This window comes from Lissotriton helveticus, chromosome 7, assembly GCF_964261635.1.
Source record: "Lissotriton helveticus chromosome 7, aLisHel1.1, whole genome shotgun sequence".
NCBI lineage: Eukaryota > Metazoa > Chordata > Amphibia > Caudata > Salamandridae > Lissotriton > Lissotriton helveticus.
In genome coordinates this window covers 880,003,656-880,021,225 of record NC_136068.1, presented here as the reverse complement: position 1 = coordinate 880,021,225, position 17,570 = coordinate 880,003,656, and positions in this window count along the sequence as shown.

Genomic DNA, 17,570 nt, shown 5'->3' with positions numbered 1-17,570 from the left:
TGATTAGGGGAGTGTGGCTTGGTGCGCTGGACGTTTCACTGTGCGGCTTTCTTTTTCACCTTAGGGGTTTTATGCTCCTGTTGCCCTTTTCTGTCCTTGCTGTACTGGCGGGGGTAGTTGTGGGCCGGCCTCGGGACTGGTGTTCCGGGTTCCTGCTGCAGCGGGAGCGCTCTGTGTGCACCGTGCCTGGTGCTCCTGTGCTGTGCTCTGATTCCTCCGGGTCTGCTTGGCGGTATGTTCCCCTCCCCTGCGGGGGTTACTGTGTGTTTTTCTTTTGCTTAGCGCCTCTACTTTCCGCCTGTTGGCGGGCTAGCCTTCTGGTTGCGGCCAGGTTGCGCTGTGGAGTCTTCTGGGGTTGCCGGGATTTGGTCTCGGGACCTCGTGCCTGCGTGGCGTGGGCTTTGCCTCTGGGCTTCTTCTCCTCTTCTGCCCTCTGTTATGCTGTCGCCCTGTCTGGGGGGGGCTTCTTTGCAGCCTCCTGTTCGGTTCCGTGCGGTTTGGTGTGCTGTGGTTCCTTGGCTCCTTTTGGGTGTGTGTTTCGTCCTCTTGGGGCACGCTGGGCTGCATTCTGAGGGCCTGCGCTCCTGCCTTTGCGCCTTGGCACGTTTGCGTGCTTTTGGCGTGCTTTGCTTCTCCTGTACCTTTGGTGTTGGGGTTTTCTGTCGCTGTGGCTGTGGCCGGGCACTGTTTTTTGCTTCCTGTTCTTTGGGCTGCCTTTCCTCCCGTTGGGCGGGCTCGTCCTGGCTGGGCTTTGGCCTGTTGTTGGGCTCTGCTCGGGTCCTGGGTTCTCCCTCCGTTCTGGGGTCTGCGCTCTTTCTTCTCGGCTCTGGCGTTGTCTTCGTGGCTGCCTTGGGCTGTCGGTCGGGTGGGGGGGCCTTGTTCCCTGTGGTGTCCTGGCTCTCCTCCTGGTCTGCAGTGTCTGTGGGCTTCGGGTTCCTTTGGGTGCTCTGTTTCTAACCCTGTTTTGATGGGGGGGGGAGTGTGTTTGTGGCTCCCTCTCCTCCTTTGTGCTGCGGTCGTTCTCTGGGTTTCTCGGCCCGGGCCTGGCCTTGGCCTTTCCTGTGTCTCTGGGGTGGTGCTCTGGGCTTCGGTGCCTCTGTGGGTCTCTGCCCGTGGCTTTCCTGGATGGTGAGCCTGTGGCTGCGGTGCCGGGTTGTGGTCTCGGTCTTCCTGCTGCTGTTCTGCCTTGTTTTGGTCCCTTTCCGTGTTGCCTTTGCTTGCGCTTCTCTGTGGTTCTTTCTGTCCCACTTGTGGTGCATATGCCTTTGGCCCTGTTGGTCTGCTGGCCCGGAAATGGGCTTGGTGTTGGCGCTCCTTGGTTGTGTCCTGGGCCTGGTTGTTGTGGTCCTGGCCTCCGTGACTTTTTGCCTGTGTTCTTTCCTCCCTGGGGTTGGCTTCTGTTTTGAGTGAGGTCGCCCTATTGGGGTTTCGGGTTGATTTCCCTGGGCTCCTGGTTCTTGGCTGGCGCTGTGGCCCTGGTCTGGCCTCCTTTCTGGGTCTGTCGCCCTTGCCCGTGTGCTTGGTTTGCTCTGGTCGGGCCTCTCTGCTCTCTCTGCTGCGTGGTGTTCTGGTCGCCTCGTCTGCTCTGGATGCCTTGGTGGTGTTTGGCTTTCCCTTTGGTGTCTTGTGTTTGGCCTCTGGGGGGTTGGCTGTGCTTCTTCCTTCGGTTTTTCCTCCCTGCCTCTTCTGGTTTTGGTGGCGGTGCTGGCCGTTGTTGTTGCCTCTCCTGGCCTGTGGTGTTCTTCTCTGCCCTGGTTTCCTAAGGGGGGGGGGGTGCTGGCCTCACCCTTTCTGGTGGTTCTGTCGCTGGAGTTGTGCCTTGGCTTTCCCTGTTCTCCTGTTGTTCGGGGGGGGCTGTTTTCTGGTCGCTCCTGGTCTGCTGGCTTGCGGTTGCTTATGCTTGTCCTTTGGCGGTGGCTTTCTGTGGTTGCCTGTTGCCTTGGGCTTCCTCCCTGTTGGCTCCTATGCTTGGCTGGTCTGCTGGTTTCTGTGTGGTACGTCGAGCTCTGGGTTGCCTGGTTGAGCTCTTTCTGCAGTACTGGGCTGCCTGATTGGGTCTCTGTTGGGGGTTTCTTGGTTGGCCTGGCACTTCTTTGCGGGTGTCCTGTCTGCCTGTGGGGTGTCTGGTTCCTCTGCTGTCGGGTTCCGGTTCATTGCGGATGTGGCGTGTTCCTGTCTGCATCTTGGCTCTGACCGCGCTTGTTTGGTGCTGTCATCCTCTTGTTTTCCCTGCTTGCCTCCTCTTGGGTTTCGTTGGGGCGACGCCGGGGCTGTTGGCTCTTCGGCCTGTGCTCTGCTGAGGACTTCCCTTCTTTGGCCTTCTCCCGGTTTGGGTAGGTCTGCGGGTTGCTTGTGGCTTCGGCTTTGGCTTCCTGTCTCTGTCCTCGGTTGCAGTCTTGTGCCCTGTGGGGTTCGTCCCCTGTGCGTGCCCTGCCTTGGGTCCTGCCGGGCTGTGGGCTTTGGTTTGCTTGTGCTTTCCTCCCTGCCTTCTGTTGCTTCTGTGGCTCTGGGGTTGTTGTGCCTCAGTCTCTCTGGCCTCTGCTTGGGCTGTTGGGGTCGTTTCTGCCCGGCCCTGTCTTTGGTTTGGCCTGGCTGTGGTTGTTGCTGGCTTTCTTCGGGTTCCCTTGCTGTCGTCTTGGGTTCTCAGGGTTCTCTGGGTCCTTAGTCCGTCCGGTTGCACTCCTTCTTTGGTGTTCGGGGTGTGCCTTCTTCAGGCTGTTGCTTCGTGCTCCCGTTTCCTCCAGTTTGGCTGGAGTTGTGTTTTGGGGTTCCTGGGGTTCCTTCGGTTCCCTTTTCCTCTTTTTTTCCGGGTCTCTTTGTCCTGGTTGGTTGCCCTTGTTGGTTCTTGCTGCTCGGGTTTCCTGGAGGTGCTGGTTCCCTTTGGTGCCTTGTTTCCTCGTCTTTCGGGGTCCGGTGGCTTGGCTTACTGGGGTTTGCTCTGCGTTCCCAGGTGCCTGGGTTTTTCCCTCTTTCCCTGTCCGTGGGCTCTGTCTTGCCTTCCGGGATGGGTGCTGGTGGGCTTCCACCGGCTGCTGGCCCTTTTTTTCTTGTGGCCTGCTGCTCTTTGTGCGGTTCCAGGGGTTTTTTCCTCGGCTCTCTCTGGGGTCAGGTCGTGGCCTCCCTTCTTTTCGGGTTTGGTCCTGCCCTTGGTGGGCTTCTCGGACCTTTGGTTTCCCGGGGTCGGCTTTGGTTGGGACTTTGTGTTCCTCTGGCCCTTTTGTCCCCTGCCTTTTTTCTTTCTTTCCGGGGTCTGGAACATCCTGGCGTAGGGTTTTTGTGCCTGGGTTTGGCTCCTTTTGCCCGGTTCGGGCTTGCTGGCTTGCTGGCCTGTTGGCACTTGGCCTTTCTCTTTGGTAGGCCTCCTCGCTCTTGTTTTCCTCTTGCCTATGTTGGCTTTGGTGTCTGTGCTCTCCCCTTCGCTGGTTAACTGTGGGGTGTTCCTGCGGTGGGCTGGTTGTCCTCTGTGGTTGCCGGTCTGGTCGTCTGGCTATGCTCCCTTGGTTTTGTTGGGTGTGTGCTGGTCTGGTAGGGTTCCCTCTTGTCGGGGGCTCTGCCTGGGGTTTGGCCGGTTCTGCCTTTTGCTTCCTGCGGTTGCTGCCTTGGTGTGGTTTCCTGGGTTGGCTTCTGTTTGGTTTGGGAAGGCCGGCTTTTTCTGCTTTGGTATTCTCCACGTGTTTATGAATGGGACGAGGACATAAGGGACCAGGGGGTAATGCTCTATTACTTGCTGGTAATATTCATTATTCCGGGTCCCGTGGTCCTCGTCCCATTCATATGCCCCGCCCTCCCTCCCGGACGGCCGGCCTTCCTGTTGGGGGCTTTGTTGTTCAGGTGGAATGCTGGGTAAGTACACCTTATGTACTCCCGGTGGGAGGGGCGGGGTTAGTGTCCCAGCATTCTTCTGATCTTTTTTTCTGTCAGGAGATGGTTATCTCCACGTATTTATGAATGGGACGAGGACAACGGGACCCGGAGTAATGAAGATTACCGGTAAGTAATAGAGCATTATTGATTATTAAAGTAATAAAATATGAGCAGAAAACAAGGAGGATGCAGCCCCATGTTGATAATGCAAGACATCTTGTGTTGTGGCATTGGTTTCTGGCCACATCTGAGGCCAGGAGTCGCAAGGGGCAAGCCAGAGTTGCAACTGTGACCCCTGGCGACCCCTAAATGGCGACGATGGCATCACATGAAATTGTGTTTGTCACTGCCCTTTGATATCTTGTATGTTTAAAACCCTTACCCGAATACCTAACGGTGGTCTAGAGTTATTTTAGGGAGAGCATCTTTAATTGTGCTAGCAGCTAGGTTTTATAGTGATGAACCTTCACTATCTCACAGAACCACAATACAAGAAAGCTAACAAGGTCAAACGTGAAAAAGCATGGAGCAATAATGTGCCTCAGAGAATCGTTAATATCGAAATAGCATTCTGTATGGAATGCAAATTGATAATCAACAAGATAAACATCAGAGAAACTAACCTTTGATTTTTACCCATATTCTGAGTGTAAAGCCCTAATATAAAACAGGCGAAGACATCTTGCCTATTTGTGTATGTGTGATGTATGAGATTAAGAGGAGGGATGCTAACACACATATCTCATGTGTGCGTGTCTTAATTCATTGCACACTAATGGTCATAATTGAAGGACAGGGAGCTAAAAGCAGTTAATGCCCACTAAATAGGGTATTCATTGCTGATTCTTTGTGTAGAGGAGGTGTCATGGTTGAGCAGTGAGCCCACTATGTCGCATTACAAAATAAAAAACAATTATGGAAATAGCTCGCAGGACCCATTAGGTATAGTAGGGGCAGAATTAGTCTGGGTTTAGACCAAGCCCCCCTCACAGGTGGCCAAGTAAAAGTGACCGATATTTCCACACCCCTGGAGTTACCAATATCCATTGACCGGTAACTCCATGGATGAAATCCTGGCCATTATGAGTTAGACCCTAAAGGTCCCCTTAGAATGAGGAATTACAGGAGAACTTGTAATTCTGGATCCGATTACCCCTGGTAATTTATCATTTTCCCTGTACTTTTGCATGGAGTGTTCTGTTGCTTTTAAGCAGCCAAAACCTCTGTGTGCAAGTAAAGAAATCTGTGCGTTCCAGTAAATGTCTCAATTCTGATGGAACTGCTAACTGTAATAATGGCTCCATTGGAATTCCGAGGCCAATTGTAACGAGGGCCATAGTGGGATGAGCTTGATTCTAGAACAATAAGGATGAAAAATGTAAAAGTTGCAGCTAGAACAATAATATGTGAGAACCCGAGACTTAGATCTTATTGGTGAGTCTGGCCTTGTGGGTACGGTAAATATAAGAGACACCTGTCATCATCAAGAGCGCACAGGAGAGCATCAATGAAAGAACAAGGATCGTTCGTTAACATGTATTGTTGTTTACACGAAAGAATTGGCTCGGATGTGCCCGCCCACTGTGAAATGTACTGCGCCTCGTCTATTACCATTTCTATGATTCATCTATAATAACAGGAATTTCACCTCAATGTATCCTGCACAATTTCTCCATCACAGGTAAAGAAATATTGCATTTGAATTTATTAAAAGTTATCGTCGTGTTTTATGGGTACTCTAGATGCAACGTTTAAATCAATGTAATGTGCTAGTTGGTCCAAGTGGCAACAAAGTGTGTCTGTTCATTATCTAAATCAAGAGAATGTCTTCAGTGTGTCCCTCAAGATAACATAATTCATTCAAAAGACATCCCGATCCTGCTTGGATAGAAGAACATTATTCAAATGTTCCCTCTTTTGCTAGCTGGATCAGGTTTCATTTCTTTGGAACACTCCACGGAATCGTTTTGACAGAATATATCGGTGAAAAGAAAATGTTAGGAGAACATAAGAACTTTGTATGCATCAATCATGATGCTCTGTAATGCCCTTCAACAATTGAATTTAAAACATTATCACTTCATGATTCCACATGGTATGCATAATATCATGATGCCAATTACCAATCTATGTAGTTTAGCCAGGAGGTTTGATTCTAGTTGTATTTCTACATGAGGTATTCTTAATAAACGTTATACAAAAGAAACAGTGAATAGTACTGAACATGTTTGAAATCAACACTTTGTATAGATATAAATAACTTTTTGAATGAATGTTTTTCTGTTTTATTAACAGGCTACTAAAAGTCTGAAGGGTGATTTAGCTCCATGAATGTTACAAGATATCTTCCCACCTGCATTGAAGTTGATTTAGCATTTAAAATTGCCTCGGTTAGGGTCCCCACATTATAGCCGAGAGAGGCACCCTTAAGTCGTACACTGAGAACGAGTAGTAGACTTTTGTACCAGAAGCACTGACGTAACGAAACTTGAGGGGGGTCCCCTGCAAAGTACGTGGAGGGGTCCCCTCTGGACTCATTACGGAGCTCTCCGGGCAGTGGCACAGTACTCTATTGAGGGGGGCCCTGGAACCCTAAAAAGTAATGCAATTAACCTCTATGCTGCTTTCCAATATCTTTATTTTATTTTATTTATTTATGCGATTTTATATAGCGCGGACTTTACCCGAAGTTGTCCGAGCGCTTCACAAAAGGAACAGTAATGATACATGAGGAGAAAAATTACAAGTGAATAAATTACAAAAGCAAACGTTAAGTTACATGAATCAAAAGTGACAATAGTGAGCAACCAAAATACATGAGGTGGCATGTATAACAGTTTGTCCTGTGTGAGTTATATTTACTTTACCACATGACCAAAGGCTGTACACACCCTTCACTGTTCTCTTTTTGGTGGATTAGGTGTTAGTTCCATTGGAAGACCTTCAGGCTTGTGAATATGAATCTGACAGCCATGGTCACTTTGCACAGCCGTGCATGGAGCCGATTGTGTTTTCTACAAGATGATGTTTAATGGTGCCTACTGGAGAGATTTTCAATATTAAGAATAATGGTTGGATGTTGAAATTTATCTGCCATATGGTCTGCAGTGTGGGTGAGATTTGAAACCTTTTTTTAGGCCAGGCTTGTTGACTCGTGAAGGTTGTTTTCATACTCACTGTACATAGTTAAAAGGCATAAAAACACACGATTATTTTTTAGTGGTAGGTATGGCTTGAGGCCAGGTCAAAGGCCTTGCTTTTAAGTTTATGAATGATGTTTGAATTTTAATGTTTGTATTCATAATAGAATGCCAAGCATAGTTCAGAGTCTTCACTTGCAGAGGGCGAGTCATGACATATGCAGGTTATAGGCCACACTTTTAATCTCATCTCTTTTGATTTGATAGTGATGCCAATTTAAGGCTCCACATTTTTTAAAATAATTTAATTCCAAGAATCCAGGCAAACCAGGAGCTTGACCACAAGATAGGAGCCCTCATTTGGGGATGCTTTCATGATTTGCGGTAAGACTCACTTCCTGTGCTCACATGCCCCCCCAAGCGAGAAATTCTGAACTTACAAGTGCTGCAATCATTCCGAGATAGGAAATGCGAATGATGTACCTGGAAACTTGGTGAAACTTGGCAAAAGGCGGCATGTCTATGGAGGACACACTGTGCATAGGTGACTGAATGCAAAATCAGAAGCAACATTTCACAAGAGGCCACACAACTCTCAAGGCGAATAGAAATGATGATGGCCATCTATTATTAGGTGATTTATCACTAGGTGCAAGTAGGTACCTACAGCTAGTAATACCATCATAATCATAAATAAGTTCTAGACAACTCCCAATAAATTAATACTTGCTGAACCCTTGGTAGCTTGGCGAATGAGCAGTCAGGCTTAACTTAGGGGACAGATGTGTAAAGTATTTAATATCAACAAGAGAGTAAATAAATAAAACACAAAACTAATCTAACATCAATTTCTAGAAACAGAGAAGATTTGTATCTTTAAAATGACACCAAAATGCTAGAAATCCAGGGAACTGGAGATATGAATTTGTAAAGTTTAAATACAAAAATTTGCTTTATAGCTCCCAAACATAAAAAGAACCAACTTTGGCTATATGGTCATAGCGGACCAGGAAAAGTTAAAGTTTCAGGCTAATCACAATGAAAAGAGACTTTGCTATGATGAGGGGGTAGGGCCAGGTCAGGCTTTTACATTCTGAAAATTCACTTTTTTTGATTATTTTCTCTCAATGATTAGCGAAGGGGTCCTTCTATCCAGATTTCGGTTCGAAAGCAGTGGTTATGCCTCAGTAAATCCTGGAGGCCTTTGTCTTCTTTCTCGATGTCAAAGAGCTCTGGAGCTTTCAGCGGGGCAAACCTACATGATCAGGCCGATCACTTCCAATCAGGGAGCAGCATGGCTCAGGCTGTCAAAGGCTGGCCCATCATAAAAGGCTGTTAGAGAGCTGCTCATGTAAGTTCATGTAAGCAAGTTCTAAAATTACTTTACAGCAAAACCTTGGCAGGTTGTTGGAAGTATTGTAACTACTATTTTGATACTTTAAATTATGTTGCCAGCTGTTAGAAATGGGGGTCTCTAGTTGGCAGAGGTAGGTACCTTTGTCCAAATAGGGACCCTTGCTTCTAGTCAGGGTAAGGGGGATACACTTCTAAAATAACTACTGCTCACCCCCTTAGTAGCTTGGCATGAGCAGACAGGTTTATCTCAAAGGCAGTGTAAAGCTTTTGTGAACTCATACAGTAATACAGTGAAAACACTACACATGGACACCACAGCAGTTTAGAAAATAAGTACTCTTTATCTAAACCAAAGAAGACCAAACGACAAAATGCACAGTAAAGTAATACAAATATGACTTTCAAAGGGTAGAAATAGTTCAGTTCAAAGCAAATTGCAGATGCAACACGTTTCATACAAAGTACCTTGGATGCCTTGAGCACGCAAACAAAAAGGGCCATATAGAAGGTGATGCGTCAGTTCCTCACACTCAGGGAAGGTGCTGCGTTGGTTTCTTGCTCCGGGGGAGGTGATGCGTCGGTTCCTTACTGCATACCCCAACGATGTGACAGACCTGGCACCTCGATGCGATGCGGCAATACAGGGTGATGTGTGGGTTCTTGCAGCCGTACAGCAAGGCTTGCGTCGGAATCGGTGCCGTGATCTCGGACTTTGGAGGTCGGTGCACTCGATGTGGCATGCAGTGATTTCTTGAGCCGCGGGCAGGCGGTGCTATGATTTCTTCGGCAATGGGTCAGAAACAGGTGCAGGTGGATCATGCTTCTTGTTGTTGCGTTGCTTTTCTGGCCCCAATAGCCAGAACAACATCCAGAGGCCGAGAACAGCTACAGGTACCTCTTGGCAGGTCAAAACTCCCAGCAAGGAAGTTCAGGGGAGCTGGGTGTGAAGTCTTTTTGTCCCTGAGAATTCAGAACAGGAAGCAAGCTCTTCTTCAAGCTCTTGGACACCTTCCTCAAGCAGGGGACACAGCAAACAGCAAAGTCCTTTTCCCTTTCCTTGGCAGAAAGTAGCCACTGCAGGCCAACCCCAGACAGCAAACAGCACAGGGGTAGTATTCCTCCTCAGTTTCTCCAGCTCTTATCCTTAGCAAAGTTTCCTCTTGATTTCCCAGAAGTGATATTTGAAGTCCTTTCTATGCCTGAGACTTCCAACAGGAGGCAAGCTCTACTTCAAGCCCTTGTAGAAACCTCTAACAGGGGTATGGCCCCCTCTTTTTATACAGTAAATCTCTTTGTTCTCTCCTGCCCCAGAGCTCTGAGCCCAGTCCAAGCCAGTTCTGGGGGGCACTTTGCAAGTGCAAAATAAACTCCATTGTCAGTCTGAGCACTGGCTGCAGACACACCACAGGGAGGCGGAGCCATCATTGTGGAAGGCAGGCACAACCCTATTCAGGTGCAGGTGCTACTCCTCCCACCACTCCAAATGTAGACCAGGCATATTCAGCCTAGTGCTGACTCATCCAGCCTCTCTGGAGCCACTGCACATCCCGAGCCCCTCTCACTCCAAGGCCATACAGTCAATACTCACACTAGCAGAGGCACTCTAGATGGCTAAGCAAGAAAATACCTACTTTCCAAAAGTGGTATTTTTAAACACAGAATGTAAAAATCACCTTCCCTAAAAGATGGATTTTAACATTCTGAGTTCAGGTATACTACACTTCTTTTCCTATCTTATTCCCAGGGGTCTTTAGGCTTATAAGATGTTATAAGCAAACTACCCATTCTATCTTATAGGAACAGATAGCCTTGCAATAGTGAAAAACGAAATTGGCAGTATTTCACTATAAGGACGTGTCACACACACCAGGGCATGTCCTACCTTTCACATATACAGCACCCTGCCCACAGGGGTACCTTGGGCCTACCTTAAGGGTGACTAACATGTAAGGTGCACTAGCCAAGTCAACATGGCAGTATTAGACTACACACAGGCACTGCAATGGCAGGCCTGAGTTACATTTACAGGCTGTTTATGTGGGTTGCAAAACCAGTGCTGCAGGCCACTAGCAGTATTTGATTTACAGGCCCTGGGCACACATGGTGCACTGTACTTGGGACTGACTAGTAAGTCAAATAAGCCAATTATCTAAACACCAATCCATAAAAACAATTTACAGGGAGAGTACATGCACTTTAGCACTGATCAGCATTGGTAAAGTTCCCAGAGTCATAAAACCAACAAAAGCATGTCAGAAACAGAAGATCACAAAGAAAAACGTCTGGGGATAAACCCGCTGTAAAAGCCAGGTCTAAGACCAGCTCAATCCTGTTAAACGATTGACTTCATTAAAGTTTATTAAACCTTTCCATGTTAGCCTATGGAGGTAGCAGCACTACAATGGAGAAAAACAACTTTGGCTGTTTTCTCCTCACCAGAGCATATAATCTTCAATTATAGGTCCCCTGCCTTTTATAACAAGGCACCCTACCCTTGGGTCACCCAGGGAAGACCTTACAGATGGCTTATATATAATGAAAAGTTATGTTTTGACTTTGGAAGTACTTTTAATTTGAAAGTCAAATTTGGACACAGTTTTTGTGTTAAACCAGCCTGCACGGCAAGGCTGGCTTTAAAATGATACCGGATACCACAGGAGTGCACACTTAAGTGCATTACGTCCACTGGGGTCTTACATGCAGTACAATGTACTAGGGGCTTACAGGTAGGCTGTCTGAACCAATTGTAATTACACCAATTACCATATACCTTTTAAACAGAGCACTGGCCCTGGGTCTGGATAGCAGAGCCCAGGGCACATTCGATCAGTAACCACCAGTATCGGTCAAAAAATGAGGGTGATCTACACAAAATGGATGACTTTCCCACACCATCTTGAAATGTCTCGGTCAGATTTATTTATACCAGTGTAAATTCACCAAAAGTAAGGCAAACTGGTGCAAACTGTTGATTTGGCATTTGGTGTAAAATCTGTTTTGCAGTAACGCTAACAAGTAATACAAAGTAGCCCTTTGTGCTGATTTCCATAATATTACATAAAGGGGCATCATATGTGTGGAACATGGTTTTTACAACACAACAGCTCATAGGTTTTGATGCAAAGGTCTATCTAATATTATTTATAGGCAGGGCTTTGGCAATAAAATAAATATACCTCCTTGAAACAGGTGGAAAGTAGATGAAAACTGTAATTTATTCTCCAATTTTTTCAAACTAGTCATGCATGCTGGAATGTACAGCACACACATAAAGTAGTAAAAGTTTCAAAAGAATGTCTTAGAACCACATTTTGTCGGGAATGTTATCTTCTTACTAGAAAACCTTTTTACAACTCAAGCACGCACCTTTGCACTATTGTGCAATAGTTTTTCCGTTGTTGCTGGGTAGCAATAAAGTGCACCAGTACTATGGAAGAGAGCAGCAGTGCCACATCCTAATAGATTTTTGGAATGTCCTACTCTCTCAGGCAACACACCATCTTTAGAGATATGTTCTTCAGAAAGTGGTTAAGGGGTACATGTTCAATCTATCTAATTTTTAACCATGGCCTGAGAACTCTGCTCCGCCGGCGGAGTGTGCAGAGATTTACCTACTCCGTGTTCCGCGGAGAACGTGGAGTAGGCAAATCTCCGCACACTCAGTAGTGGAGCTAAATTATCCAGCCCCCACCACCCACCCACCCTATTAACAATTGGGTACAACTTTTAAGAAATGAGTAAAAAGTAAAAAAAAAATGCCTTTCCTTAGCTTCGCCGTCCCCCGACTGCCCCCTTCATTGCATTCTTGGGGAAAACTGCGCATGCACGGCTGCCCGCGCATGCAAAGTTTTCACCAAAAAACGTGAGGAAGAGGACAGCCCGGGGGACACCGCAGCTAAGGTACAGCATTTTCATTTACTTTTAACTCGTTTTTTAAAAGTGTTACCCAATTGTTGATAGGGCGGGTGGGAGGCGGGTGGCGTAGCGGAGCTTATCAGAGTTTCATGGAGTTTGTTCTCAACTCAGTGAAGCTCCGCGTAGCCCCACTACGCTCGGGGTGACTAATTTTCATGAATGTTTGTTTACATTCAAATTTAAGAAACAACCTTGTGTATTTATATTAGAACCAGATAGTGTGTACTCAAAAAGAGTGAGAAAGTTGTCTTTACCAAAGAAGAGAGTGAAGTTCATTTACAAAAAATTAATAATCTTGTTTTTAGATATTCACTACAACCCAATATACATAAGCCCCCTGCAGAGTGAGGAGCCAGAGCGGTGTCTTTGTTTTCACAAAAATCTCACTCACATTTCCCCGAGTTTACTCCGAACCATCATATACCAATTATGCATGGTTGGCCGTGGATTCAATGTAATGTAATGTAATGTAAGGGACATTTCTAACGTGCAACTTTCACTCCAAGGAGTATCTTGGCGCTCACACAACTCAGATGGAGGAGTTGGAAGGAAAAAGGGGTGTCCTGAGTTCTACACAAACATTACACTAGGGCCCTACAAATAGCATCAGGCAAAGAAAAAATCCATGTTTTTAAAGCCTTCCGGAAGGGGGCTTCTTGAGAAAAAGACCGCAAGAAAAGAGGAAGTTTGTTCCAGGCTTTAGTTCCCAATACGAAAAGGGATTTGCCACCTTTTGTGGCCAACTTGAAGTGAGGAGGAGTAAGTAAGTTCTGGCTCGCAGATCTCATACAGCGCGTTGGATGGTATCTTTTAAACCCGTTACATAAATAGGTTGGGCCTCGTTGGTGAAATGCCCTAAAGGTGATTAAAAGAAGTTTAAACAAGATTCTTTTACCTATTGGCAGCCAGTGGAGGGTGTTTAAAGCTGCTGAGGCTGATGACTTACGGGGCAGGCGCAATACAAGGCGGGCTGCCGCATTTTGGACCATCTGTAATTTATGGAGAACGATTTTGTTAGCTCCAACGTATAGTCCATTACAATAGTCCAGCCTAGAACTTATTAAGGCCACTGCGACTGTTTTCCTCGCCGATAGCGGGAGAAGATCAAAGAACTTCCTTAGTGCTTTTATGATCTGAAAGCACATGCCTGCTACTGCTACAGCCTGGGGTTTGAAAGATAAATGGTTGTCGAATTTAATGCCCAAATTGCGGGCGGATGCAATTGTATTGGGGGGCATTTCGGCATCCACTGGCCAACACGCTGTTGGGGAAAAAAGATTGTGGTTCCCTATAGGTAGGATTTCGGTTTTTCCGGCGTTGCACTTTAAATGGTTGTTCGTCATCCAATTAAAAGTTGCTGCAAGACAGTCCTTAAGAACTTCCTCGGCACCTGGCCGCTCCCTATCCAACACCAATATCAGTTGGGTGTCGTCAGCGTATGAAATAGAACGAAGAGCAGAACAATTCTTTGCACCTGTTGGATGTCAACATTTTGACACTTTCATGCAGGGCCATCAATGGGGGCAAGCTAAAAAGTTGAGTCAATGACTTATATAGGTGAGAACTAAATGAAATTTGGCAGGCTGGTCGAAAGCTAAGCCCAGTGAAGGAATGCCAGTTGTCATACAGATAGTAGATGAAAGATTAAAGGGGAATGGTTAAAAATGATTGACTTGCTACTAACTTTAGGGCAGATTTACAGATCTGCACAACACTTGGCAGCCACCTATTAAGTTTAGCTTACTCTTGATATTTGTAGCTTCATGAAACTGTATCAAAGGGACACACTAAAAAGTAGACAATAAAGCAGCATTTCGAATATGAATATTTGCTCTCCAGTGTGAAAACAATTTGAACTTAATTATATGTAAGTGGGTAAGAAACTAGAATGGCACTCAGGGCAGGACTTTTGTTTTGATCTGTATAAATTCAATGAGTACTTTACTCATTACAAAAAAAATTATATTACAAAAAATTATTTGTGGATTGTACATGAACCTAAATTTAAGAAACATGACCCCTATTAGAAACGAAAACTTTTTTGATTTTCTTTCCATCAGCAAGATTATCTTTAGTTTACAGGTCTAATATAGGATTTCTATGTAATGCTACTGATTTGATTTAGAAAGTTTTATTTGAATGTTCATGTTGATGTTTCTTCCCTCAAATGTCACAAACAAATGTAACTCAATTTTTGGGGCCCATTGCTAATGGAATATTTAGGAACATGAGAAAGATTTGAGTGGCACCACTAAGATTTTCTTTCCATCTTCTCATATCAGAGTAAGCCAGAGTGAGATATAAATAAAAGGTGTCTTGTTTTCAATCTATCTCAAAGTATTACATTGGATAAGTGTTGTAAAAATAGCCCCTTGAAAATCAATCAAGGGGTCAAAATGTTGAATCTGTTATTATTCACAGAAAGATCCAAATCAATTATTTTTAATAAATGTTTTGCTGCAGGTATCTTAACAAACTATTTTAAAACTTGAACTGAAGAACTTGATGATTGGAATGTATGTGTATGTGTAGCAGAGGTGCAACTAGAGTGAAATATCGGGGGGGGATAATTACACTTTTGGGGGGGATGACTCTTCCAGCAATATGCAGAGTGAAGATGCAGGGGCTCAAAGAAGGGGTGAAAGAACAACAAAGCCTCATTAAGAATTAACTGGTCTTTTAACCCGTTGGCTGCTGCCGTCGGCCATTGGCCGATGGCAGCACTACCTCGCTGGTGCTGCCATCGACCAATGGCTGACGTGACCGCGCCCATTTTTTAAAACGGCCGCACTGCTGCTAAAAAGCGGAAACAGCCAACGGGTTAAAGACCTGTTAAGAACTCGGGTGCGGCTGCGTGTGTGCCCGGGAAGCTGTCTCAGCCCTGGCCGACACATACGACGACGGGGGGGGAGGCTGAAGTCATTTGAGCCCAATGGGCTTTGCGCACCTGAGGTGTAGTGTGTACTCACTAAACCGGTGGATCATTGAAATTTCTACAATTGTTTGATAAATGTCATCACTACAAATATGTTTTATATTTATCTGGATATTTTTATTTTAAAGAATGCAGTAAATGTTTGGAAACAATGAATCAGTAAACAATGCAATTTATCTAAACCTTGAAGAACTTGATAGATAAGTAATATTGTATAATTAAAGAAATAAAGAAATAAAATTGTTCATTTGGTTAGTCTTCACACTATTGACTCTTTCAGAAAAAACCTGTCCCGAAGAGTGTCAAAGCAGATTTGAGATCATTTGAACTTTAAAGTATAGGGGAGAAACGAGTTGTAAATAATGACTGAGATGTACATTTCAAGAACAATTGTACAAAATAAGGACACACTTTAAGTTTTGGCAGATGAAGTATTCTCCATCAGCCTGGCGAAAGACTTAGGGGCCTATTAGGATGGCGGGCGGCAACATCTTAATAGATGTTTGGAATGTCCTACTCTCTCATTTTCATGCCAAGCAACACAGCATCTTTAGAGATATGTTCTTCTGAAAGTGGTTCAGGGGTACATGTTCAATCTATCTAATTTTTAACCATGGGTGGAGAACTCCGCTCCACCCGCAGAGTGTGCAGAGATTTGCCTACTTCGCGTTCCGCGGAGAACGCAGATTAGGCAAATCTCCCCACACTCTGTAGTGGAGCTAAATTGTCCAGCCCCCGCCCCCCACCCTATTAACAATTGGGTACAACTTTTAAGAAATGAGTTAAAAGTAAATAAATATGCCTTTCCTTAGCTGCAGCATCCCCGGGCTGCCCTCTTCATCGCTATCTTGGGGAAAACTGCGTATGCGCGGATGCCCATGCATGCAAAGTTTTCACCAAGAACGTGAGGAATAGGACAGCCCAGGGGATGCTGCAGCTAAGGTACGGCATGTTCATTTTCTTTTAACTGTTTTTTTAAAAGTGTTACCCAATTGCTAATAGGGCAGGTGGGAGGGGGTGGCGTAGCAGAGCTATGCAGAGTTTCACGGAGTTTGTTCTCAACTCCGTGGCACTCCGCGTAGCCCCACTACGCCCACTAAGCCCGGGTTACTAATTTTCATGAATATTAGTTTACATTCAAATTTAAGAAACCATGAATATTTATATTAGAACCAATAGTGTGTACTCACAAAGAGTGAGAAAGTTGTATTTACAAAAGAAGAAAGTGAGGTACCTATTAAAAAAAAAAATAATCTTGTTTTTGTTTTTAGATATTCACTACAACCCAATATACATAAGCACCCTGCAGAGTGAGGAGCCAGATTAGTATCTTTGTTGTCACTAAAATCTCACTCAGATTTCCCCAAGTTTACTCCTACCCATCTTATACCAATTATGCATGGTTGGTCGTGGATTCAAAGAAGAGCTGAACAATTCTTTGCTCCCGTTGGATTTCAACATTTTGACACTTTCATGCAGGTCCATCGATGGGGACAAGTTAAAAAGTTGAGTCAATGACATGTATAGGTGAGAACTAAATGAAATTTGGCAGGCTGTTATAAAGTTAAGCCCAGTGAAGGAATGCCAGTTGTCATACAGATCTTGCAGGTAGAGGAAATGTTAAAGGCGAGTGGTTAGAAACTATTGACTTGCTAATAACTTTAGGGCAGTTTTACAGATCTGCACACCACTTGGCAGACACTTATTAAGTTTAGCTTAGTCTTGATATTTATAGCTTCATGAAACTGTATCAAAGGGACACACTAAAAATAGACAATAAAGCAGCATTTTGAATATGAATATTTGCTCACTAGTGTGAAAACAATTTGAACTTAATTATATGTAGGTGGGTGAGAAATTAGAATGGTACTCAGGGCAGGGCGTTTGCTTTGATCTGTATAAATTCAATGAGCACTTTACTCATTACAAAAATAATGACATTTCAAAAAATTATTTGTGGATTGTACGTGAACCTAAATTTAGAAATAAAAGCCCTTTTGGAAATGAGAACTTTTTTGATTATTTTTTTTCCAGCAAGATAATCCTTAGTTTGCAGTTCCAATATAGGATTTCTATGTAATGTTACTAATTTGATATAGAAAGTTTCATTTGAATGTCCATATCGATGTTTCTTCCCTCAAATGTCACAAACAAATGTAACACAATTTTTGGGGCCCATTGCTAATAGACTATTTAAGAACATAAGAAACATTTGAGTGGCACCACTAAGATTTTCTTTCCATCTCCTCATATCGGAGTAAGCCAGTGTGGGATATAAATAAAAGGTGTCTTGTTTTCGAATCTATCAAAAAGTATTACATTGGATAAGTGCTGTAAAAATAACCCCTTGAAAATCAATC